The 27277-nt window shown below is 38.5% G+C and overlaps 2 protein-coding genes across 3 annotated transcripts in view; one reads left to right on the plus strand and one right to left on the minus strand.

The window, feature by feature from the left end:
- The window catches only part of TEX55 (testis expressed 55), a 63429-nt gene that overhangs the window by 19152 nt on the left and 17000 nt on the right, over positions 1 to 27277 (minus strand). Inside the window, exon 3 of one of the 2 annotated variants that reach the window (XM_087894796.1) lies at positions 2839 to 3031. The gene's annotated coding sequence lies outside the window, so the exon portion shown is untranslated. Of the gene's footprint in view, positions 1 to 2578; positions 2636 to 2838; positions 3032 to 27277 lie in introns of those variants that run through there. The other variant, XM_034411560.3, reaches the window with a different exon arrangement.
- IGSF11 (immunoglobulin superfamily member 11) overlaps positions 25208 to 27277 on the plus strand; it is a 212474-nt gene continuing 210404 nt past the window's right edge. The window contains exon 1 of the mRNA XM_060686280.2: positions 25208 to 25326. The gene's annotated coding sequence lies outside the window, so the exon portion shown is untranslated. The remainder of the gene's footprint in view (positions 25327 to 27277) is intronic.

The following is a 27277-nucleotide window of genomic DNA, read 5'->3' on the forward strand; positions in this document are numbered from 1 at the left end:
ATACTATAATCAAGTTTGAAACCCAACTGAAATGAGTCTAAATAATCTGTCTCCTTTAGGATCCTCTGGAGCTAAAGCCCAACTACATTCCCTAAAACCTTCCCAACAAGGGAATGGATGGAAATTTGTCAAGGTTGCCAAATTCAGTGATGGCCTCTTTAGGAGAGGGTGTACCAGAGTTTGCTTTAAGGCTGTAAGGACAACCACCTCCCTCAAATAAGCAGGTATTACTTCATGGATCCAATGATAGGATACCCCCTGGGCAGACTTGACAAAGCAGAAAGGACCTGCATTTAACAAATAGGTGACTGAGCTTGCAGTTGCAGTTGGGAAGAACATGTCAGTTTCCTCAGGACACATAGGATACACATATATTCCAGATAATCCTATAGGACCATACAATATTCTCTTCTCCAAATCCTCAGATGGTATATTGGACGGTAAGTGGCACTGACTGAAGCAAGAGGATTCTCAATTTCAAGCAGCACGTATACCCTGCATGATCTCCTGACACTGTGTGGAAATCTATAGAAAACCTTGGACAGTATATCAGCAGGTTGCATGGACACTGCTGGATGAAATACAGAAACTTACTTGTTTTAAAGAATTCAACTATTGTGGGCAAAGCCCCAACATTACACATGGGAATGTGAATGAAAATGACTTCCGAAGGTCATACTTTTCCCATTGTATGATCTGATTGTCAGCAATTATCTATTGCAGGCCATTGGAAAGTGGAAGCATTCCTGCATCAGCTAAAATAAGAGCTGGGCAGATCCCTCTTCTGATCACATAATTAGTTCATCATAAAAATATCAAGGCTTGTGTTTGGGGAAAACAAACCAAAAAAAAAAAATCACTTCACCTGTGGTTCTGAAGTAATTGGCCTTTGGAGTGGAAATGCAAGGAAGGCTGCATCATGCAGGGGTGCCCTTCAGGAATGATTAATCAAGCATCCTCAAGCCAAAAGTTAGGAGGACATTGAGATGTACCATTCAATTCCTAAAGTAGCTGTATACTCTCCTGGGATTGCCTTGTTGTTCTTTTGATCTCTACGCAATTTGGTGTCATAATATTTTAACTTTCCTGCAAATTTATTGTTTTAATAAAAGCCAAAAAAAAGTTACAAGTACTGTTAGAACTTTATCTTGTTTTTCCTGTGATAGATAATGGGAAGGTCACTTTTCATTTTTCTGAAAATTAGTATGGCCTACCTCAGTAGGGGATCATGTTTTTTCCAGGGCATTACAATTTGCTCTCAAAGTGAGTTGGGCTATCTCTTCAGAGCCCTAGTTCTTATATATAAGCATGAGTGTACAATTTATGTAAAAGCCATATTGGTTCTTCACACATTTTTTTTCTTCCTAATGTTTTCAAGCAAGTGCAGGTTCTGCTTTTTTCAGATCAATCAGTTGTTGATCCGTTGGTAGCAACAGGAATTGCTTGACCAACTTGTCACCCGAGACTGACTTTCTGGACTGAATGGGTGACTGATTCAAAGTTGCCAACCATCTTTCATGCCTAAAGCGGGACTAGAACTCATAATCTCCTAGTTTCTACCCTGTTGCTTTAACCACTAGACCGCACAGATAAAACAAATAGATCCAAATTTCAAATTTTGCAGTGAATACATATTAGGACTTGGTTAATGCCTTGTCCACAATGTATTTCCTATGCACTTCCTTTTGTATTCTCTCATTAAAGACGTCAGACTTAAACAGTATATATTAATTAGCCCAAGTAAATGGAATTTTGTACTTAAACATATTTTTTGCTTTCAAAAATTAAATTGCACTGCTAAGTACTGTACTGTAGAGATTTCACAGCCGGCATGCTCTGGTAAAACAGCATAAGTGTTCTTGCTTCAGTCCATGGCATTTCCAGATTAGATTGCAGAAAGCCAGTTCTAGTCAAGTGTTTAACGTTGCACTAACCCATCATGTGTTTCAGTATGAGACAACCCTTATGCTCTTCACTTCTTTCCAGAGATTGTTCTTTGATGATGGTGGATAGAAGGAAGGTCTCAAGGGGGATGAAATCCTATGCATTATCTTAGTAATATAACATAATCATACAGACTCCAGTCATCTGTAAATTATTATGTTAGGAATGGATCTGAGTATGGTTGTTCTCACTGTGACAGAATGTTGCTAGACATGTAAATAGTCAGAACTCTATCTTGAACTGTTCCATTTTTTTGGGGAGGGTGACAGGAGAGAATTAACTATGACTAGAATTCAAAAGGTCTTCAATGCAACTTTGATTCTTCTGTAACAAAATATGTAAAAATGGAACAACAGAAGAGTAATCAGAGAAGTAAAAAATGCATTAAGATAGCTTACTTCAGCCAGAAATCTTCCAGACTTCAGTTTCTATACATCTGAGCCAAAGGAATTGTTGGCTGAGAATTATGGAATTATGGAATTTAGAATTCTTCAAATATGGAAGTTACTAGCATAGGAAACAGGGAAAACAACATGTATGGATGTATGTGAAGACAGAAGAAACAGGACATAAGATATAGAAACCACTGAAAAAGTTGTATTTATGTATTCGAGAAAAGGATTGCATCTTTTACCTGTGAAAATCTCCCAATCATTCATCTGTCAACAAAATCTTGTATAGCTGTAGGCTTAACATGCATTTCCAAATTAAATTCTATCTCTGAGTTTTGAAAGGCTATTATAACTAGTAAAAGGCAAGTGAGAAACAATGTTGTCACAAAGTGAGGTCATGCTTGCTGAAGCATCACAAAAGATTTGAGGTGGATGCTTACTACTTCACATAACCGGGTCATTCTTGAGTAGCTGCTGAATTATTTATTTTACAAAGTTATACCTTGTTTTTTTCTTGTCTTCCAAAAATGAGTCCAGGCATACAATTATACAGTATAGGATAGGAAGGGATTTATTATCCAGTTCAATCTCCTGTTCTAGAGCAGGAATCCACTATTGAGGTCCTCCTTGATAGATAACCATCCAGCCTTTGAACATCTCCAAGTAGAGGCCATCACTCCCTGGGGCAATTTGATCTAAGAGTAAGAACAACTCTTATTATTAGAGAAGTTACCCTGAAGTCCAAATGAAATTAAATACCATTAATATAAAAACATACTTATGTTATCATTAATGTCTTCCAGCTTCCAAGATCTAAAGCTCTTTTGAATAGTTCCATTTTAACCAACTTCATAAATGCCAAAAGTAAGGTACCATATGGATTACAGTGAGCAAGATATTCCAGGGGGTGATGACCATAATGAAAAACAGTAACTTCTCTTATAGCAGGGGTGTCAAACTCGTGGCATCACATGCTGTATCGGGACTTTTTTCCCCTTTGCTAAACTGAGCATGGGCGTGGCCAGCACATGACGCATCTGGCCTGTGGTCCACAAGTTTGAGAGACCTGTCTTATAGCATCTGCCTTAAAGGGCAGGGAATGGGAATATGAACTAGACCAGTGATGGGTTGCTCCCAGTTCGCACCTGTTCTATAGAACCGGTAGTAAAACTGGCAGGAGGCTCCGCCCACTGAACCCAACATCATCAAAATGGTTCTGTGCATGTCCCATTGCAAACCAGTAGTAAAGGTAAGTAGAACCCACCCCTGAACTAGACAGGTTGACTTTTTTGAAGCCAGATAGTCCTGCGTGTAATTGTACATAAAGTCATATGGGACTTCATTGGTCAAAACTAACACTTTGAATTGTACCCAGTATAACTAAGGCAGAGCCTGCACCACCATTATTATATGGTAAAAGTAGCTCTCCGCTGCAAACAATTGGGTCCTGCATTTTGCACAAACTGCAGACTTCAAGTAGTCTACAAAGGCAGCTCCATGTTGGGCACATTACAATAATTATAATACTCTATTTGGGAGGTGGTGAGGGTGTGACTCATTGTCACTAGTTAATAGTCAATCATCAGGGAAAATGCACACAAGTATTAAATAAGCCATTTAAAATGCAAGCCATGTTGATATTTTAGCATGTATGCAGTTATATCACTACAGTTTTTTTTTTACAGTATTAAAAATACTTTGTCAGTTTTTAAGTTCAGGATATCTATTTGTTTATTAAATTGCTTAATCAACAAAGAGCTCTGGTGGCTCAGCAGACTAATTAACATCCACTTACATCTGCTGCCTGCAATTACTGCAAGTTCAAATCTCACCAGGCTCAAGGTTGATTCAGCCTTCCATCCTTTCTAAAGTAGGTAAAATGAGGACCCAGATTATGGGGGCAATAAGCTGACTTTGTATAAATATACAAAAGTATTGTAAGCTGCCCTGAGTCTCCGGAGAAGGGCGGCATATAAATCAAATTTTTAAAAAATAAAAAATAAATGCACTCTTGCGACAAGGAGACAGGCAAATTACCAGTCTATGTTTTACTGTAATGTGCTTTCAATATAATTTGTACAACAGTCTAGATGCCTCTTACCAAAAATTGAACAAGAAGAGCAAAAAGGCAATATCTGTTTAGATTGTCTGTATAATCAAAGGGCTTTTGCAGCAGGGGACAAAACTTCAAAGAGCCATTGGAGAAGCACTTACAAGATCCATTTTCTCAGGCTCCTCCATACTTCTCAAAGGCTATAGGTTGTGCATGGATCTGACCTGTTTGTGGCAGAGGTTACACTAGAGGTGACCCTATTTACTTTGTCAGGATCACATGCCAAAATTAATCTCAGATCATATTGCAAGATTCTTTCTCATCCAGCCAGGGTAGATTAAGACAAGTTTATTTTGTTCCAAAATCTAACTAAGGAGTCCCTTAGGAAGAGCCTTCTGCTTTCTGAAAGTATTTGAGTTATAATCACATTCTTGAATACAGCTCATCTGTCTGGAACCCGCACTGCATATCGGACATAAATACAACCAAGAGAGTCCAGAGATATTTTACGAGAAGAGTCTTCCATTCCTCTAACCACAATAAAATACCTTATGCCACCAGACTTCAAGTTTTGGGCTTAGACAACTTAGAATTACGCCGACTTCAGTCTGATCTAAGCATAGTACATAAAATTATCTGCCACAATGTCCTTCCTGTCAATGACTACTTCAGCTTCAACCACAACAATACACGAGCAAATAATAGATACAAACTTAAGGTAAACCGCTCTAAATTCGATTGCAGAAAATATGACTTCAGTAACAGGGTGATTAATGCTTGGAATGCACTACCTGACACTGTAGTTTCTTCCTCCAACCTCCCAAACTTTAACCTTAAACTGTCTACTGTTGACCTCTCCCCATTCCTAAGAGGTCTGTAAGGGGCATGCATAAGTGTACCAGTGTGCCTACGGTCCTGTCCTAATATTCCTTTTTATTTACTCTTCATGTATTCAAATTATGTTTAGACTTTTACCTGTTATCTTATAAATGCTTGACAAATAAACTTATGGAAATAAACAAGGCACAGTTCATTGATATAATAAGGATGTAGTTTAAACATGAACCCTTAACTGTGTCTGATCCAGTTCACTCTTGGTCTTCCTTTACCACTGCTTCCTCAATAAACCAAGGATCAGCACACAGGGAAATATTGCTCATGACCAGTCTTCTAAAATAATTGGGGTGCTAGATGCTCCTCACCTCACCTCAGCTCTGAGCCTGGAGGTTACGTTTCTTCTGTACTAAAATCTACCAATAGCCCAGGATAAGCTCAAGGAGGTCAGAAAGGGACCCTTTCCTGTAGCAAATTAGACAAGCAGGATCCCAATACACAAGCAGCTTGCCCTCATGGCATAAATGACACGTGCATTCAGAAACCTTCATTTTTACAGCAGTCACTGCCATATTTTCTCAGACAATCAGACGATGGTTGATGTAGGACCTTAAAATCAGAAGCACAAATTTTGAAAGAACTAAGATCACTGTCCTACCCAAACAGGTCCATACGATCCTCCACCAGCAATTGCCTGGTAAACATTGGCTTGTTCTCAGTTTAGCTTCTACTTTTTAAAGTCCAATAAAATGTTTGACCAAATTTAATCAATAAGTCCAACAATTACTTTCCTGTAATGTTCCTGCTACTTCTACTTCTTGAACTAAATATTCCTTAGTAATTAGCATTAGTCAAAAATAGCTGATCTTTATGCCTTCTTCCAGGAAGTTAATAAAAAAAAATCAGGAATTTTCTGAAAGAACCATGCTTGGTATCTCAACAGGATGTCAAGTAAATTAAAGTTCCTATCAGAACTTCACACAGTTTGGTTTTAGAAAGCATCACATTGCAGATCTTTAAAAATAACAAAAGGTAGTAGGGTCTCATTTATCACTGCTCCAATTTTATTAACATTTGCTTTTTTAAAGCTATGTTCAATTTTACTAGGTAGCTGGATTAATGTACTCTAAATTAGGGATGCCCAACCCCTGGGCCGCGAGCTTCTAACAGGCTGTGAAATGTACAAAACCGTGCTGCTCGAAGTGGGAAAGTGTACGTGCATCCCCCCTTGTGCAAGCAGTGGGCAAGCTCATGCACATGTCAGAGGTGGGTTTCAGCAGGTTCTGACCAGTTCTGGAAAACTTTGTGGAAATTTTGAGTAGTTCAGAGAACCAGTAAATACCACCTCTGTATCTATTCTCTGCCTCCCAAGTCCCAGCTGATCGGGAGGAAATGGGGATTTTGCAGTAACCTTCCCCTGGAGTGGGGAGGGAATGGAGATTTTACAGTATCCTTCCACTGCCACGCCCACCAAGCCACACCCACAGAACAGGTAGTAAAATTTTTTGAAACCCACCACTGGCACATGTGCTCCATTTGCGTGAGTGGCAGATGCGCATACATGCCACTTGTGCAAATGGAGCTGTGTGTAGGCGTGTGCTTGCCTGCCACTCGCATGGAGCCATCCCCTCCACCCTCGCTGGTCTACAAAGCCAGAAAGATTGGGGAACTCTGCTCTAAATGGTATTTTATCTCTGCTACATTCTTCCCATTCTGTTAAATAAAGAAAAGCAGGGGTTGCAGACAGTTTGATATTTTCTCTTCAAAGCATGTGATTTATGAACAAATGTTTTCCCCCAAAAATTTTCAAAATCTTGCTTTGAACCTTTTAATTATGAATTAGAACTGCAGGATGATACTTTTGAATCTCAATTAAACTGAGTTCTGGTTTGATTTTTGTAGTTTTAAATATAATGCACATTATGTGGGTTCTTTCTTAGTCATCCATTTGTTGTACCATTCTAATGCCCAGCAGAGAGCAGCAGAAGCTAACAACTCTAAATTGCTAAGAGTTGTATTAGGAATATGCTCTTATTTGGCTTTCTAGCTTGATGTTTGATGTTTCATTTATTAAAACAATATCCAGTATATATTATGTTAAAATTAGTATAGAAGAATGTTACTTTCATATTCTTTCCAATTCAGCTTTCTGCATTACATTCTTTTGTATAAACTACATCTAATCTCCATGATGAAGACGACTGAATTTGTATTTGACACAAAGGCTATCCTTCCTGTGCAATTTGCTCCAAAGTTTTTTTTATCACAAGCATGACTGAAAGGAACTAAGTGCATTACACATTATATATTTCAACAGGGTTCTCACGTACACCAGTTTCGCTGTGTGTCAATATGAGTGTGCATGTGCACACATAATTTAGTAAATGAAAACATTGGCTAAAAATAGGAATGTATCCACAGAAAGAGAATGCTTGGTAACTAAGGTTACCATCTGTTCCAGAAATAAAACATCACTATCATTTTCATATGTTAATTCTGTAAAATTGATGCCAGTTTCAAAGGACCTTGCTTTATAGTGAGGCTGAGTTTGGGCAAATCCAATATTATGATTTCTGAATAGCAATTACACATAGTCTGCTGTGTTAAAGGGATAGAGAAGGATAAGTAAAATTTAGACTTCTGCTTCATTTGCTGCTTCTTTACTTTCTTCTCCCAGTCAGTTCTTTGCCTTTTCTCAAGAACTGCATTGGATTTATCTTGAAGGTAAGTATCAGTTTTCTTCTTCTGCACCTGTCATCTGTTTGGCTTTTGACTTATTTTTTTCTCTTGCTCTGTTCAGCAACAGAATCTAGTGTAAGATACTAGAAATTATGTTTGCTACAAGCCTTTTAAAGGAAATATTACTCTGAACAGTTCTCCTAAATTAGTCATACCGATGAGGTAATGCATAAAAGAGGCCAAATAAATTCAGTTACTTGTCCAATTTGCTTTAGGTTTTGCCAAATTTAGATCAATTGTGGTAGCAGTTTATATCTCCTTCCCCACATAAATGCAAAACACAAAAATGTACACACACCCACACAGGTACACAAAGCTCCTGGCTCAATATATTTTGCTTATTAGTTTGAGTTCAAACACTTTTTGAGCCATTTTATTATACCTCCACCTTTTACTTAGTTGCATAAATCAGGGCAGAATGAGTTAAGCAAGATAAAAATGTATCATCTGGTGAAAAAGAAGGCATTTTCACTCATGATTTTACAACCATAGAACAGGTTTCCCTATCATGTTATATTATGGTTTGCTGATCAGACAACAGTTGGAGTTTTATAAATCGCAGAAGCTGAGTTCTTGCACTACACCAGGGGCCTGCAACCTTAAACACTCATAGAGCCATTTGGACCCATTTCTCACAGAAAAGAAAACACCGGGAGCCACAAAACCCTTCCCATGCCTGACTATTTTTTGTGCAACCACAAAACTAGCATATGTAGTTGAATTAAACGTTCTGTTTTCTTCTGAAACTTTTATTTTCTTGGATTTATCCATGGTTGACCTACTGGGGGTTGAAAAGCTCAATAAATTGCATGCCAGCGAGTATCGCACATTGGTGGTTGTGTTGCATATTTTGAGTGACGGAGCCGCAGCAGAAGGGTGAAAGAGCCACATGCAGCTCCAGAGCCGCAGGTTGCTGACCCCTGCACTACACTAAGCCCTAAGCTTGTGGCCCATGGGCCGGATGCATCACGTGCTGGCCACGCCCATGCCTGGTTTAGTGAAGGGAGAAAATTTGTGATACGTCATGTGACGCCGCCATGATGATTTGAGTTTGATACCCCTGCCCTGTCCTAAGCAAATTAACTATCTGACTGTCTGTGTACACACACCTGCAAACATATTATGAAACTATGACCACATTTTGAGACTTGAATACAGCACTATGTTTTATTTGGGGATGGATGGTTGCTCAGGGATGGATGGTTGCTCAGAGATTTTCACATGCAGAATGCTATACAATAGCCTCCTTTATATTGTGCATATATAGACTGGAAGAATTGCCAGGAAACAATTTTTTGGAGCATATATATCGGTATGTTATAGATTTATAGAAGAAGCATGAGTAAAAAATACAGGCAATCTTTGACCTTACAACCTTTTGTTTAGTGGGCTGACCTGACCATATTTTTTAAGTTGCTTTAATTTTAAGTTGCTAAATTATGGATTTTTTAATATGGGGGTGTTTTAACTGTGGGCCAAATTAATTTAATTGGTTTTTAATTGTTTCAATTTTTGTATTATCTGTATTTTATCTGCTGGCTGTTCACCACCCCGAGTCCTTCAGGAGAAGGGCAGTATACAAAATAAATTATAATAATAATAATAGTGACTGTTCAAAGTTACAACAGCACTGAAAAAAGCAGACTTGAAAAAAGTGACCGATGGCCATTTTTCATACTTAATGATTGTTGCAGCATCGCCATGGTCACATGATCAAAATTTGAGTGCGTGGCAACTGGCTCATATTTATGATGGTTGCAGTGTCCAAGGGTCATCACCTTTGGAGACCTTCTGATAAGCAAAGTCAATGGGGAACATTAACAACCATATTACTAAGTTAACAATTTCAGTTATTCACTTAACAACTGTGGCAAGATAGGTTGTAAAATGGGGCAAAACTCAACAGCTTGACAACAGACATTTTGGGCTCAACTGTGGTTGTAAGCTAAGGACAACTAGTATTAACTTCTTGTATTATTTGTGACTCAACTTAAAATCCATCAAGTTATAAAAGATTTATCTCCTTCACAAAAATAGTACTTCTTAATTTTCCATCATAATCTCATGGTTGACTGAAAATCTAACAATATGTGTGAAAATTGGTTATTATCAGATGTTTCTTTCCAAGCAATCAATTTTTGGCCCTTCTGCTTAAAGAATGATTGTCAATAATCAGCTAGAAAAGCCTCCTGATTCTGAATCACAAAGGATTCCTGGGTAAACTTTCTCAGATTTGGTATCAAATTATTTAATTCTTGTCATGTGTGTGAATTAGCTATCCTCCAACTGCTGTGCAAAAAAAAAAAAAAAAGGAAATTTACAGTTGGATGGTCAGTTATGGATTACCAGAAAAAAAGCAGCACATCCCTCTTAAAAGAAGGATAAAAGAGGACTACTGAGTTTTTTAAAAATGTATTTGTAAAAATCCTCATTTTAATCACCATTTTATAATTGTTTGCTGCCTTAAGTGTTCCCAGTATACATTTCTGCCTATATGTACTTAATAGATGTAAATTTAAAGTAGCATGGTCTTAAACAGTTATTTTAATTGTGCGTGCAAACTGTGTTTCTATTGATATTGCTATTAAGGTGTGGCCTATTTGCTAGCCAACATTAGGGTCCAATTCTATTTTAAGGCTAATTAAATTTATTCCTGCTTTTTCATCCAGTCCAGTGCATTATAGAACCACTGTGAGTAGGGAAATGCTTCTTTACTTAGACTTCCAGGGAAAGCCATATTTGCAACTACTGTATCAAGAAAAGTCAAAAGAAAAGTCTTCTTGCAATTTTTTTTTTTTTTGCTCCGTCTGAAAGAAAATTTGTTCTTAAAATGTGGCTCAAGTCTCCTAAGATCAATATTAATGCCAGTGTTTCATGATTAATCAACAGTACTAGATATTGTCTTTTTCATTTATTTCTATTGCCCACAGGAGGCATAACATGCCTGGTTTTATCCTTACTGCTTAGATGTGGGTAGCCAGATGTTATTCTATGGCAGAGATGTCAAACTTAAGGCCCGAGGGCTGGATCCGGCCCATGAGGTGCTTAGATCTGGCCTGTGGGGCTGCCCTAGAAACAACAAAGGACTAGCCCACTGTGCATCTGCCAGCAAAAACAGAGCTCGAGAGGGCTGTGTGCAGCCCTCCCAGGGTCTGTTTTTAGCTGTGATGGCCTCTTGCTGCCCTCTGCCAGTGAAAACGGAGCTCGGGGGGGCGTGTGCACTCCTCCCAGACTCCGTTTTCAGCTGCAATAGCCTCCTGCCACCCTCTGCTAGTGAAAACGGAGCTCAGCGGGGCTACGTGTGGTCCTCCCAGATTCCATTTTCAGCTGTGACGGCCTCCTGCTGCACTCGGGGGGAAACAGAGCTTGGGGGGTCCACATGCAGCCCCGCTGAGCTCCGTTTTCACTAGCAGAGGGTGGCAGGAGGCCGTCGCAGCTGAAAATGGATCCCTGGAGCCCATTTTCGCTGCAGAGCGCTTGGCCCACCACAGAGGTCCCCCGACACAAGTGATGTCAAGCTTGCCACGCCCACCATGGCCACGCCCACCCCAGCTCCCAAGGTCAAACACAACTCTGATGCGGCCCTCAAATTGAGTTTGACACCGCTGTTCTATGGGGTTAAAACTCTACCAAGAATTGATTATATACTGCATTTTAGGTTATATACTGTACATTAGCCTTAGGAGCTATGCAGGTTCTAGTACTCGTGGATTACAGAATGGGATATCTAGAATAATGGTATGTTCAATTCCACCATTTTTTTAGGCTCTCAAAGCAGAGAGGTACAGATATTGCATTATGCCATGTCCTCACGTACGGAGTTTTACTTCTATTTCCCACCTTTGAGGAGGGCAATTTCTCTTCTTTTACACAGTGCATATCCTGTATTGTATTTTCAGGTACATTGATCCCCCCACCCCAGGAGACTTGACCAGTTTCATCCTTAAATAAAGAATTTTTTTCTCCTCCAACAGTAAAGTGAACCCCACCACAGGGAGGTGTGACCTCATGCAACCTATGAATCTCTCTTTTCTGAGAATTAAAGAGAACTCTTAGCACTTCTAATAGGGCTTCCCTTTCTTCCTACTGCAGAGATACGTGTATTCAGAGTAAAGTATCAAACGAATGCTCAGAAAGATAGCAAGAGAGGGGCTGAATCTGAAATCGCCACTGTTTGGTAGAGGCTTGACTTGGCTTTCAGCCGAAAAACTCCCCCTTCCCTTCCTGCTGATGCCATCTTTTGAAGGCTCCTGCCAACACAAGCCAGATTACATAGACACCAAGCCCACGAGTCCAAATTAAAGTCTCGCAGGGTTCTCCCTGGGTAGAATCTGTCTTCCTTTCAGGCTGGAAGCTACACCTCCTTTCTGAGCTGTTGCTTTTCTTTCCACAGAAAAGGTGCAATTAGCTGCTGTATATCACCCGGCTTGAATGCTTTGCCTTGTTTAACACAGGCTTTAATTAAAGACCCCACAATGTTAGAAAGCCACAGTAATTATTCATCTGAAAACATTTACACAGAGTCCCCTGTTTCCCTTCTTCAATAAATTATCAACTTTGCATCTCCATAATTTATCAAAATGACTAAAAATACATTGTCTCAGCCCCCATGACCTCACTTCTCGCTCTGGCTTTTGTGTCTCCAAAATGTGATCAGTTTGTTTTTCTTAATTAAAACATTTCCTGCTGACCAAGAAAAGAGAGGAAGAAAAAGAATGTAGGAAGCCTTTGATAATCCACTTGATGAAGATGGTGGCTTTTGTCCCTCTTCCATCTGAAGATAATGTCAGCTATCGCATTTGATGGCTTGAGTGGAATACATAAGAATTAGTTGGATTACTTTTGAAAAAATAGATATAATGCAAAACAACATAGTCTTGAGGAGCTGAGTCTGAGCTTTGTCAATGAACCATGCATTATCTCTCAGTCCCTAGAATCCTTCTTTCTTTTTTCTTCTTAGTTCAGAACTACAGTAATTCGACTACTGGCTTATGTTCTCGGTTGAACACATTGTTGTAAATGGTAATATTTATTTTTGGCTTTGACTGTGTGAACTCAGTCATTATGGTCTCTCAACTGTGGTTTGCTTTGATAATGTACAAGTTACATTACCATGTGGGACTGCCTCTTCTTGAGGCAGGGGTGAAATCCAGCAGGTTCTGACAGGTTCTGGAGAACCGGTGGAAATTTTGAGTAGTTCGGAGAACTGACAAATACTACCTCTGGCTGGCCTCAGAGTAGTGTGGGAATGGAGATTTTGCAGTATCCTTCCCCTGGAGTGGAGTGGGAATGGGGATTTTGCAGTATCCTTCTCCTGGAGTGGGGTGGGAATGGAGATTTTGCAGCATCCTTCCCCTGGAATGGGGTGGGAAAGGGGATTTTGCAGTATCCTCCTCCTGGAGTGGGGTGGGAATGGAGATTTTGCAGTATCCTTCACCTGGAATGGGGTGGGAAAGGGGATTTTGCAGTATCCTCCTCCTGGAGTGGGGTGGGAATGGAAATGTTGCAGTATCCTTCCCCTAGAATGGGGTGGGAAAGGGGATTTTGCAGTATCCTCCTCCTGGAGTGGTGTGGGAATGGAAATTTTGCAGTATCCTTCTCCTGGAGTGGGAAATGGAGATCTTGCAGCATCCTTCCCCTGCCACACCCACCAAGCCACGCCCACTAAGCCACACCATGCCCACCAAGCCACGCCCACAGAACCAGTAGTAAAAAAAATTGGATTTCACTACTGTCCTGAGGGTATTTGCCTATTCTACCAGGACAGATAGGGAGGGTGCATTCCAGATCCCCTCCCTTAAATGTTGTAATCCAGCAGATGCTCTAAGACAGGCCATGCTGTTTGGAAAATTCTAGGAGCTGAAATCCACAAGTCTTAAAGTTGCCAAGTTTGGAGGTCTCTGCTCTAGGAAGTGAACCTCCTTGGTAGCAGCCCTATCCCCTGGAACATCCTTCTGTCTCCCCACAAGATTCTAGGATCTATATTTTGGAAACTTATTTTTATTGTTCCTCTAGATTTCTATTGCTGTTGATTTGGGCTACCCAGAGTTATCAGTTGTAATAAGTGTCATAAATATATAAATAACTAAACTAGGAATTTGTAGTATTGTTTGCTTGATACTGGACATATACTATCTTTTTAAGATATCTGGACATACACTTCCTTTTTGCAAAAGTACAATATAAACTTTGATTTTGATTATGTGCCACCCAGTCATGTTTGACTCCTAGCAAACACAAAGATAGATTTTCTGCGTGACAATCTTAATTCCTCACTTTTTCTTTCAACTTTCTTAATGCTGAACTCATCGCCACTATATATGTATATTTGAATCCATCCACTTTGCTGCTTGTTGTCCTTTTTCCTTCCACTTTTCCCAGCATCAGAACCTTTTCCAGAGAGCTGAGTTTTTGTATAATTTTTCCAAAGTAGGATAATTTGAACCTGGTTATTTGTATCTTAGATTATTTGTTTGATGACCCTTTGGTTTGTTTTCTTTGCTGGTTGTTCTACCTCATGGGTGTCAAACTCATGGCATCACGTTGCCATCACATGATGTTTCATCACATGATGTTTTATCCCTTCGCGGAGCTGGGATGGGCGTCGTCTGTATGTGATGCACCCGGCCCGTGGGCCGCCAGTTTGACATCCCTATCTACCTGTTGTCATTAATTTGGTCTTCTTTATTCAGGTAGTCCTCACTTAGTGATCAGAATTAGGACCTGCAACTCTGTTGTTAAGTGACATGGTTGGTAAGCAAAACATTATATGACCACAACATACTTACAACATCACTTCTGATTCAATCATTGAGTCCCTGTGGGTTGCTAAGTGAGACATCATGTGATTGCAATTTATGATTTTACTGCTGGCCTCTGCATTGACTCTGTTTATAGAAAGTTGGTTGCAAACTGCCTGAATGTTGATGATGTGACTGTAGGGACACTACAGCTGCTGTAAATGTGAGGACTTACTTTTTCAGTGCCATTGTAACTTTGCATGGTTGCTAAACGGGGGAATCATTAAGCAAGGTCTACCTACAGTCCAGTGGTGGGTTGCTCCCGTTTCTATAGAACTGGTAGTAAAACCGGCGGGAGGCTCTGCCCACCCACCATAACATCATCATGGGTGATCTGCTTATGCGCAGAAGTTTCTGTGCATGCGCAGAAGCACATGCGTTCCCGCTGCAAACCGGTAGTAAAGGTAAGTTGAACCCACCCCTGCCACAGTCCCATTTTTTTCATTATGCACTTTGACTTTTAGTATTAGGACTTGCAAATCCTTTGCATTTTCAGCTATTAGAGTACTATTATAAGCATAGCACCAGTTAATGATTTTTCTGCATCCAATTTTAAAACCACACTCATTTTCTTCCAGTCAAGCTTCCTTTATTATATGCTCAGCATAGAGGTTTAAACCTTAATTAGTCCAATAAAAATATGGTGGTCATTAAAATTATTGCAAAACAAATGATTTAAGTGAATAGGTCGACTACCATTAAAAATGTACAGAAAGTGGACATTTATAGCTCAAAGTTATTTTCTTCTGTTTCCACTGCTTTTGAACATATGATAATAGATACAGTATATGTTTACAAATCTCAACTCCCAACTGAGATTCTTAGTTAACTTTTTGGGCATTCTATCCTTCAAATGTTTAACTGCATTATTTATCCATTTTATTACGTATTATTCCAATATTTTTAAAAAACCTTCTAAATTTATCTTGTAAATTTACTTTCTAATATAAGTGTTAACTTCTGTTAGTGCTTGTCAGCATTCTAATGATCTTCCTTTCTTATATGGAGTTATTTTCAACATAGCAGTACTGGAATATGGTGTCCCCATTCCAGAAATAATCAGAATGGGTATAAATAAATCTAATATGCATTATAAACAAACTTTGGGACATTTGAATTGCTTCCAAGTGTCACGTATCAGAACAAAGCTTGGGGTCAGATCTAATTCTTTGATCTTATTCATCTCAATCAAGCCAATATTGTGGGTTATGGTTACTCTGCACTGGCAATTACTTGTCAATATCATATACATTCGCCATGTCATTTCTTCTTTGCTTAGAGCTATTTCTCAGATTCTTAAATATATTTCTTCTTAAACAAATAGGCTTTTTAAAAGACTTCACAGAATATATTGGTGTGCAGTACTCAAAATTGCCTTATCTTTTTTTGGCCCTTTAATAACACCAGCTTGGCAAGAGATAGAGGGAAATTGTAAATGTTAGGATATTGCTTCTTAGTACCCTCAATATTTGTTCAAGAAGTAATTACTTTGTGGAAAGTTTTGTATTTTTTTTTTTTTTGCCATTTTCATTAACCAGAAATATCTAAGGAAACTGGAAGAGTCCACAAATAGTTCCATCTTAGAAAAGAAATATGTCATTGATTTAATTTAATTATTCCTATCTGAGGATAGCTGTGATGGATTGGATAAAAAGTCTTCTTATTTCAGAAGTGATGTTAGTGTTCTGTAGCATTTAAATTTGTCACTTGGAAAGGATTCAGATGTCTAGTTTGCAAAATGTTTGTCCATTGCCCATATCATAGTACACTTACTTTTGTAGCATTGACATATGCTAGATGTAACATATATAAATATAGGATTAAACGAAGGGAAAGCTTATATTTTCATTAGGAAAATGGTTTAAAGAGAGGAAAGGGAAACAGAATTAGAGGAAATGGATTCAGTCTTAAGTGACCAAAGAAATTTGAATTTTGGAACTCACTGCAGCTGAATTTAGTTGATGTATTAAATAGTTTACTGTGATTTAAGCGTTGATCTGGAATCTCATTATGAGTAATTGCAACAACTAGAGCTTTAATCCTGCCAAATACTATAGGGAGACCCTTCAGAACCAAAACTAATTTCTAACTACTAGAAAGTAAAATCTGACTCTGTATCATGGCAATTTATTTGTCTCATATATAATTGCAGAATTTTTTCTAAAGCATTTGGTACTGAGCACTACCCAATGGAATTGTGGACTGTTTTGGGGCGGTGGGGGTGGGGGAAGAATCTATATAGCAATTTTTAGCTTCCTGAATATATAAAAACAGTGATATTCAAAATACTGAAGAATTGTCAGTAGTCATGAGGAAAAAAAAATACACATTTTATTTGCCCTGGACGATCATGTCCAATTTAATACTGAATTTAGCATTAATACTGTTTATATTGTTCCACATCTCTATTTCTTATAAAAGCAAATACTGGATAAAGATGTGGAGGTGTGGGGAATGATGCATATGTGTCTTGTTGAGCTTTCCAGATGCACTAAGGGAAAATGGGTTCAAATCCAAAGTAGGTGAACATCTTGTGCTGATCCAGAAGCCCTCTACTACATATGTTCTTGGAGAAATAATCTACCTCAAAAAAATTGCAGCTTTCATACAGGTATATTTGAAGTATTCATTTGTGTATTTCTTGTGTTTTTATTTTATACTGATAGCTAATAAAAGTAAGGTCACATAGGGCTGATCTTCCTTTTTGTCGATTCACCTGAATTGGCAGGGGTACTTGGATGTAAATTCTGAAAAGGCAAAAAGAAAAATCAAAGTTTGGGAGAGAGAGGAGTGGAGAGTAGGGATGGGAGAAAATCCCTCCTTCTCTTTAAAGCCAAGTATTTCTACCAGCTGAAGTAGGATGAAAGCTGTGATCCCACTATTCTACTTTCCATGCATGTCTCTGGATGAGCATTTATCCTATATTCAAGAGTTCAGGCTCGAGCAGAACTAGGGAGATCCCCATCCAAGCCACGAGCTATTAAGCTGCATTTGGCCTTGCAGAAGGAGCAGTTTAAAGAGGCTGGGTGCTTGCTTAGGATGGTGAACAGGTTCTCCTTTTCCCCTTTTGTCCATTAGAATCCGTGGAGTTGGTGGAACTCATGACAGAGGCTGGCCTTTCCTGCCCTTCCTTAGCCTCCCTGCCAGCTGCATCCAGGGTGGGTTGCCCCACCCGGTTCGCACCAGTTCTATAGAACCGGTAGTAAAACCGACGGGAGGCTCCACCCATTGACCCCGACATCATCAAAATGCTTCTGCGCATGTGCAGAAGCTTCTGCGCTTCTGCACACACACATACACACACACACACACACCCTATTTATTGTTGTTATGTATGCTATGAAACTCAAGAGAATTTAACATTTCAATGCAAATTAAATTCATGTGCTGGTATGTTGGGGTTCCCAGACTGCAGACAACAAATCGATAGGGGGAAAAAAACTAGGAGTTGTAGCTGTTCACCCAGGCCTTTGGTGAGGGAGACCAGTTCTTCACTGTCTGTCATCTTTTCTCTTTTTTTTGTAATTGATTTTATTTTATTTGTAATTGATTTTATTGTAGTTACTCCATGGGCTGTTCAGAGTTGTTGAGAATTGGATGGCTTATAAATTTTATTCATTCATTCATTCATTTATGACATGTTTAAACCATCCATCTCCCCTCACAGAGGGACTCTGGGCAGTACAAAATAAAGCAGTAAAATATAAAAAAAATGATAGACAAACTGTCAGATGTAAATGCCTTATTCTCCAATGTGTAAATAATGTATATATGGAACATCAGAGGTTAACTTATTCTTTGGACTTTAATGTATTCATAACTTACCACTCCCATTCCTAGCTCCACCCCTTGTATATATAAGGAGCCACCCTCACCATTCTCGTTGCTTCTACCTTGAATATTCAGTGAATATAGAATGCCTATCATAATTAAAAAGAAATATATTTAGAGCTCTAACTCCTATTATCTTTATTGAGTCTGATCCTGAAAATATTGCAACAAGCTGGTAGCAGAGGATGGTTAATTGACTCAATAAGTAATTAAAAATGTCCAAGAAAGATAGGCCCAACACCAGGGCCTACAGCAAAGAAATAGAAACTGATCAAGAGATGATCAACGAATCCACCAATGCGATTTCGAGAGAATCCGAAGAATACACCACTGAAGAAGAAGAACTAATGAGTGAAAATAATGACCAGAAAGAAATCGAAATAGAAAATAACGAACTCAGGTCAGAGATATTAAAGATACTAAAAAGCCAAAAGAATGATGAAAGTCTCATCGCGGACCTCCAGGAGATGCTGAAGAACAGCGGAGCAGCGAGAGAGAAAAACGTCATTAAAGAAAAACCCAAAGATCAAAAAATCGTAAGTGAGATGACTACTGAGAAAATAGTTGTTAAAAAGAAAAGATGTGATCCCGCGCGAAATTTTGAATGGCAGCCATCTTGGTTTCAACGAACTTCAAAAGAGAATGGAGCAGAGCCAATCAAAACGCTCAGTTCAAAATTTCTGGCGCGAAAAACACTATCAGACGAAGAAAGTGAGAAAGAAGTCTCAAACTCTTCAGATGATCCAAAATCAGAAAGTGAAGACGATTTAACAAAATCTCAAGTAAAATCAGCAATGAAAACGCTTTTTGCTGCTTTTGGGCCAAGACTGAAAATTACCAAGACATCTACGAAGAAGCAAGAAATCAAACCGGCGACTCAAGACCTGCACGCTCCCATCCTGACTTCGGAAGCGACGACGCCCGAGCCCAGAGAGCCATGCCGATTTCGCCCTACACCACAGACAAAATCGAATACCAACGCACACAAAAAGAAGAAAAGAACCGTCACCACCACCAGAACCCCAAAAACCGAGCCAGAGACCGACTCATCTGAGGAGGAGCGGATCGAGAGAGCTGAAAGGGAGAGAACCTTCCACGACGCCACCAAAGAAGAAATGAGCAACGCGCATGTGCGAAACTACGTAGACGACCCAGAAGGACTTGAACTGGCCAGAGAACCGCGCAGACTCATTGCAAGCATCCCAATGCCGTTCTGTAATTTCCTGCACTTGAGAGATCACGGACTGCCCCAGGTTGTAAGTAATGGACAGAATAATGTAGGTAACTTACCCAGTGACTTCCCAAAACTTAGAATTGATGGCATTAATTTACAAGAGTGGTATCAACAGCTTCAGGTTATTTTCATGAAAGAAAATTTACTATTCTTTATAACTAGCCCTCCAAGAAGACCTTGGACTTTAAAAATAGATTGTTTACATCATAGAGCATTTTTCATAATAATATCTAGCGTGTCTCCTGCAATGTATCATAGCATCAAACCAAACCTAACTGTATCAGAAATAATTCAATGCATGTTTAATCTATTTCACAGCGATAGCGTAGCTACAACCACAAGAATGTCTAAGGATTTCTTTTCCTCTAGAGTAAAACCAGGGGTTTCTATAAGTGAGCATTTGATAAATCTAAACAAAATAAGAGCTGAGCTACAATTGAGGGGGGAAGTGATTTCAGATCAAACAATGAAAAGTGTTATTATCAATTCACTTGATCCATCATGGGATAGCTTTATGTCACACTTAGATACCATTAATTTGGGATATTTATCCATAGAAAGTCTATCTAACAAATTGATAGCAGAAGACAATTCAAGAAAAAATCGATCCAGTAACCAAACAGACCACAAACCTTTTAGGAAAGTAGTCTTTCAAGATAAACATAATGAGGCCTTTAGATGCTACAATTGTGGATCCAGGGAACATAGTAGAAGAGACTGCCCCAAAGTCTCAAGAGAGAGACATAGACCAGAATATAGGAGCAAATATAATTACAGACAATCTTCCACAGATAGACACAAATATAGAAGCCCACCAAATTACAAAGAAGGTAGAGGGGGTAGAGAAAATTCAAAAGAGAGGAAATCTGGGTCACTGAATGGGCTAAATAAACAAGACAGCACCAGAACACAGCAGGATGAGAATAACAATTGGCTTATTGATTCTGGTGCAACAAATCACACCACCAACAACAAAAGTATATTATCTTCATTTATAGAAGATAAGTTTGTGATAAAGGTAGCTAATCAAGAAAAGGTTCAAGTACTAGGCAAAGGAAATGTGACCTTGCCTGGTCTAGGGAAAATAGAGGGGGTATTATTAATCCCAGAAATACCTCACAACATACTAAGTGCCATAAAATTAAGCAGAGAATCTGATATCAATATAGTTTTCTCAAAGGGGAAAGCAACTATAGAAAAGAACAAAACAAATGTAGGTACTGTAATGATAAAAGGAGGTCTACCCTATCTGATAACTAAAGAAAGATGTTTACATAACATTGATTCAAATATGGAAGATTGTATTGAAGCAGATGATGAAAATGTCAGTAACAGTGACAATGATGAGTGTAGAATAACTCATGATCACAAAAATACATACAAGGAAAAGAAACCAAAAATAGGTAAACCAATTCATGATGAGTGTGCTCACATCTTACACAGGAAGTTAGGACATGCAAGCTTTCCTGTAGTACAAAAAATGACTGAACACGCAGAAGGTGTCAAAATAAAAAATTGTGAAAATTATTTGGAATGCTCAGTATGTAAGTCCACCAAACTAAAAACCAGTCCCAGACCAAAAAAATCTAACAGATCAACTAACAATATTTTTGATTTGGTACATATGGACTTAGTTGGTCCATTAAGTCCCTCAATTACCTATAGAAAACGTTACTTCCTAACAATAGTGGATGACTACAGCCGATATGGTTTTGTTTACACATTAAAGCACAAGGATGAAACATTTCAGAAATTTAAGGAATTCTACAAACGTATAGAAACACAACATAATATCAGAATAAAGCAAATTATGACAGATAGGGGATGTGAGTTCATGTCTAAAGAATTCTCCCAATGGTTAAAGGATAGAGGAATGTTACATTTCACGTCCAATCCTTTTTCCGCATTTCAAAATGGAGTTGCAGAGAGGAAAAATTCCACACTACAAACCATGATTAGGTGCACATTAGAGGATGCTGGTTTAGGCAAACAATTTTGGTCAGAGGCATTACATTATTCGAATTACACTCAAAATAGAACCTGGTCCAGTATTGTGAATAAGACACCATATGAGGTGATGTACAATAGAAAACCCAAATTATCACACATGCACATATTTGGAGTCACTGCAGACGTACACATACCTAAACAATTGAGGAGAAAGGGAGAAAACGTATCCAGGAGATTAAGATTCATGGGATACGAAACTGGAACCAAAGGGTACAGATTTATTGATAGTAATAACAAATTTATAGTATCCAGAACAGCTGTGTTCCATGAACAGGCCAATTGGTCAAAATTGCACCTTAATGAAATATTTCCTAATAAATGTAAAGATACGATATCTTGCGAGGAAGGAACAACAGAAAATCAAAATATTAACAAAAGTAAGAACAAAACCAAAACTTGGACTAATAGTCAGCATAAAATAAAGACAGACACATTAACAAAAAAGGAAGCTAGATATTTGCATGATAACCATAGCAAGCCTGAAAGAACTATTAGAAACAATAGAAACCAAATACCAAATAAATACAAAGATTACATAATGCATATGAATGGAGAACAAATAACACCTAATACATATGAAGAAGTATTGAAACTTCCACATGAAGAAAGAGAAAAATGGGAACTAGCTATGGAAAAAGAGATGGAAAGTTTACAAGGATTAAATGTATTCACACCTGCGATCGCACCTAAGGATAAATCAATTATAGGTACCAGGTGGATTTATAAAATTAAGAACTTAGAAGGAGGCAATACCTTATACAAGGCTAGACTAGTTGCACAAGGCTATGCACAAAAATATCCAGAAGACTATACTGATACATATTCACCCACAGTGAGAACAGAGAGTGTCAAAACAGCCCTTGTAGTAGCATCTGCACTCAATCTGGACGTATTCCAATATGACATACAGACCGCATACTTACATGCAAAATTAGATAAGGAAATATATGTAAGAGCACCACACAGTCAATACACTAATAAGAACGAAATTTGGTTATTAAATAAGAGTCTGTACGGATTAAAGCAATCCGGCAAAAGATGGTACGATTGCTTGGTAAAAGTACTTAAGACCATGGATTTCAACGCCACCACTGCTGATAACTGTTTCTTTGTAAAAAAGAGTAATGATCATATTGAATTTGTATTAATTTACGTGGACGATATTTTATACATTGGAAAGCATAAAGAGAGCAGGGAAATCTTTGTAAATAAGTTAAATGAACACTTCTCACTGAAATCTCTGGGTAAAGTGAATAAATACCTTGGTGTGCAAATTAACAAAACTAAAAGGGGATTCAAACTTACACAGAAAGATAAAATCATCGAACTCCTAAACAAATGTAACTTAAATAATGCTAAAACCTGTGACACCCCTATGCAAACTGATTTTCTTAGAAACACTGATGAATCTTCCCCTGAGTTTAAAGACAACACATTTTACAGATCAGTTATAGGTTCACTCCTTTATATATCTAATTGGACTAGGCCAGATATTGCATTACCTCTCAATCTATTGTCAAGATATGTTAGTAAACCAACCTTGTATCATTGGGAAGCTGTCAAAAGAATTCTAAGATATCTGAAGGGTACATTAGATTTTTGTTTAATGTTAGAACCCAATAATGACAGAGAACCAAAAATTACTTGTTATGCTGATGCAGATTGGGCTGGTGATACATCATGCAGAAAGAGTACTTCTGGTTATGTTTTTCTATTGAATGATTGTCCAGTTTACTGGTATACTGGTAAACAAGAACTAGTAGCCACTTCTACTACAGAAGCGGAATATGTTTGTTTGTCCAAGGCTGCAAATAACCTTGTATGGTTCAATGATCTGATCACTGATGTTTGGAAGAAACCCACCTTACCATTTATTATGCATGAAGACAATAAAGCGGCCATTGAAATATCCAGATCCGATGCAATTGGACAAAGGTCCAGGCATATTGATATAAAGTTTAAGCATGTGAGACAACTGTCTCAAGACGGATTCATTAAAGCAATACATTGCGATACTTCTGAACAATTAGCTGACATATTAACAAAACCCTTACCTTCTAAACAACACAAATATTTAACTTCTAAATTATATGTATTATATTGTCCTGAATCAGAATGTAATTGGTGTTGTGTAACGAACCGGCATTTAGAGGGGGATTTGTCAGATGTAAATGCCTTATTCTCCAATGTGTAAATAATGTATATATGGAACATCAGAGGTTAACTTATTCTTTGGACTTTAATGTATTCATAACTTACCACTCCCATTCCTAGCTCCACCCCTTGTATATATAAGGAGCCACCCTCACCATTCTCGTTGCTTCTACCTTGAATATTCAGTGAATATAGAATGCCTATCATAATTAAAAAGAAATATATTTAGAGCTCTAACTCCTATTATCTTTATTGAGTCTGATCCTGAAAATATTGCAACACAAACATTAAATATTTAAAAGAGGCAAGGATAATTAAAACACTGTTAAAATGAATTAAAAGGCAAAGGGAGGACTCTCAAGGTGCATGTTCCTCTTTCCTCTGCCAAGCTGCATAATCATGTTTTCAGTCCTTTCTGAAAGGCCAGGAGCATGTAGGAAATTCCAGAGGGTAGGAACAATAGCAGTCAGAATTATTTGATTGATGAAGTCTGCAACAAGTATTTCCTGCTTGACTGGATGGACTGGGCTGGGCTGGGCTGATGTAATGGGATGAAGAGAGTTCCTTAGGTAGCCTTGCCCCTGCCATGTGAGCTTTAAAGGTCATAACCAACACCTTGAATTGGACCAGGAAACAAACTGACATCCAACGTAGATAATCGGAGCTAAGGTATTACATGCACCCTCTGGGCACCCAAAATTGCCAATGTGGATGCCTTCTGCACCAGCTGAAGCTTTCAGATACTTTTCAACGGTAGCCTCAGGTAGACTGTGTTGCAATAGTTGAAACGGGAGATGACCAGAGCATGAATACCAAGTAGAGAGCCTTCCTATCCAGGAAAGGACATAACTTGGGTTGGGGTTAGGATAACTGGCACACAACATTGTTGAGCAAACACCCCCCCCCCTCGTCATGGCCACCATCTGTTCTTCGAGCAGGAGCTGTAAATCCAGGAGAACTGCCAGATTATGCACCAGGTTCTATCTGGGGTAGTTCAACCCAATCCAAGACCAAGGATGATAAACTCCTGCGTACAGAGAGACTCACCCAGGGCACTTGGTCTTATCAGGGTTTAGTTAAAGTTTCCCATCCAGACTCCCACAGCCTCCAGGCATCATGAAAGAACATCCACAGCATCCCTCACTTCACCTGGTCACAAGGTATATAACTTGTCAATAAATTAATAAAATTATTATTGTTGTTATATTCAGGTGGCCATCATATTGGATGGGACTGGTGAAAAAAAAGAAGCAATAGTAAACTAGATTTACAAGGAAGAACCAGCAAGTGGGAATACCAAAATGGAAAAATGCTAATGAGATGGAAAGTAAAGGGGTAAGTAATAAGTTGTCTCTTGAAAGTTTCTTAATACTGCTTATTCATACTGTACTTCAAACACTCCCATAGCACTTTCTAGGCCAGATTCTGATGTCATGTGGTCCAAGTGTAGATAAATGTCAAGCCCAGTTGTACCATATCAGCTTGTTAATTGTGTTCATTCAGCTTAATCTATCTTTTTGAAAAAGAGAGAAAAATCTTAATGAGTCTCTGAATTATTAACTTAAACCCATTATTGGCTAGCTTGAAGATAAAAGGTAAATTCTTCTTTTGGCTCTCCATATCTGTTTAGGGTTTTCTTAATTGAGTAAATATTGTCATGGATGACAGCCTCTTTGGAAGCAGCAAAATTGCTTTTTTGAACTCAGTTCAATAATTCCATTTACCTAAAACTGGCTTTGTTGGATGTGAAAAAGATACTGTGGCATAGTCAGAATATCTAAGACATGCCAATATCTTGTTCCCGCAGTACAAGGTTGAAATTATGGAATTTATTACCAGAAAATTTAGCAATGCCTACCAAATTTTATGGTGGTCAGAAATGTATGGTAAGTCTTTTAATAGGCAATAAAAAAAGATAAAAGCTTCCTTGAGTTCACCTCAACCTCTAGTGTCTATGTGGACATATCCAGACAGTTTTCTTGGCAATAGTATATAAGTGGTTACTAAGTTTTCTTTTGAGTATTTTCTTTTACTTCAACTTAGCTTTCAGGCTTGGTTTTCCCTATTAATGCAGGACATAATTTATGCAATAATTTAATATTAACTTTAACTGCTGTTTATTTGTGGCTTTTGGCAAGTCCTTCCATCTTGATACAGGTTATCCTCTTCTCTAACATACCACCAATTCCAGATTTGTGCTCAAGGGAACTTGCTCTTCATGTAATGTCTTTTGTTGCTAAGTCTTCTGTAAAACCAGCTTGAATATCTGGCATCTCAGTTTCCATGTAGGACTATGATCTGTTTTGGATGAAGCCAACAGTTTCTTTGATGGCATGTACCCTATTTCCCCCCAAATAAGACATCCCCTGATAATAAGCCCAATTGGGTTTTTGAGCACATGGCAATAAGGCCAAGCGCTTATTTCAGGGTTCAAAAAAATATACGACAGGGTCTTACTTTCGGTGAAACAGGAGTAAAATTATGGATACTCCTGGTATGCAATAGTTTTCATACTCCTTTCTTTGGTATTGGTAAATAGACTTCCAATCTATTGGTCACTGTATCATTCTCTACATTTGCTGCATAGTTTACTTTACTAACACGTTATTGATTCTTCCTTTGTTACTTGCATGTTTCTGGGGCAGTGATGGAATTCAAAAATTTTTACTATCGGTTCTGTGGGCGTGGCTTGCTGGGCATGGCATGACTTGGTGGGCGTGGCTTGGTGGGCGTTGCAGGGGAAGGATACTGTAAAATCTCCATTCCCCCCCTACTCCAGGGGAAGGTTACTGCAAAATCCCCATTTCCTCCTGATCAGCTGGGACTCGGGAAGCAGAGAATAGATGGGGGCAGGGCCAGGCAGAGGTGGTATTTACCACTTCTCCGAACTACTCAAAATTTCCACTACCGGTTCTCCAGAACTGGTCAGAACCTGCTGAATACCACCTCTGTTCTGGGGATATTTCATTAATTCCTATAGCCTTCTAACTTAGCAGTGACCAGAATGGTGGTCTAGCTTCATCAACTGATATTAGAAGTAAATAGGGAAATTTTTCAAAGGTATTTTAGATATTGGCATCTCTATTCTATGGCTTTTCGGTATACTGTTTCTATCTTTGTTCTTTTTTTAAAGATGTGGTCATAATATGACTCGCTGCCTCTTCTAACAATTTCTTGAAATTCTCTGTTCCTTTCTGAGATCTTTGTTATTCTTGGATGTGGCTTTTCTTTTCTTCTGGGCCATTTCCACAATTTCTTCTGACACTCAGTTTGCTTTCTTCTGCTC

Source organism: Pantherophis guttatus, chromosome 5 (assembly GCF_059756535.1).
Source record: "Pantherophis guttatus breed Tessera chromosome 5, ASM5975653v1, whole genome shotgun sequence".
In the NCBI taxonomy this organism is placed as follows: Eukaryota; Metazoa; Chordata; class Lepidosauria; order Squamata; family Colubridae; genus Pantherophis; species Pantherophis guttatus.